A 439-nucleotide genomic window follows, 5' to 3' on the forward strand; every position below is an offset into this window, starting at 1 on the left:
AGCGAATCCAGGGTTCTTTGCCAACAGCTCTGACCACGATGGAGATGGTCAGCAGAACCTGAGACAGTTCATGGAATCATGGAATCAGCCGGGTTGGAAGGGACCTCCGAGATCATCCAGCCCAACCCTTGATCCAACCCCGCCGTGGTTCCCAGCCCATGGCACTGATGCCACATCCAGTCTGGGCTTAAACACCTCCAGGGACAGAGAATCCACCCCCTCCCTGAGCAGCCCATTCCAAGGGCTGAGCACCCTCCCTGGAAAGAAATTCCTCCTAATATCCAACCCAAACCTCCCCTGGCACAGCTGGAGACCCAGCCCTCTTGTCTTGCTGCTGGTTCCTGGGAGAAGAGCCCGACCCCCCCCTGGCTCCCCCCTCCTGTCAGGGAGTTGCAGAGAGTGAGGAGGTCTCCCCTGAGCCTCCTCTTCTCCAGGCTGA

The sequence above is a fragment of the Lepidothrix coronata genome, unplaced genomic scaffold (genome assembly GCF_001604755.1).
Source record: "Lepidothrix coronata isolate B3197 unplaced genomic scaffold, Lepidothrix_coronata-1.0 Scaffold414, whole genome shotgun sequence".
NCBI lineage: Eukaryota > Metazoa > Chordata > Aves > Passeriformes > Pipridae > Lepidothrix > Lepidothrix coronata.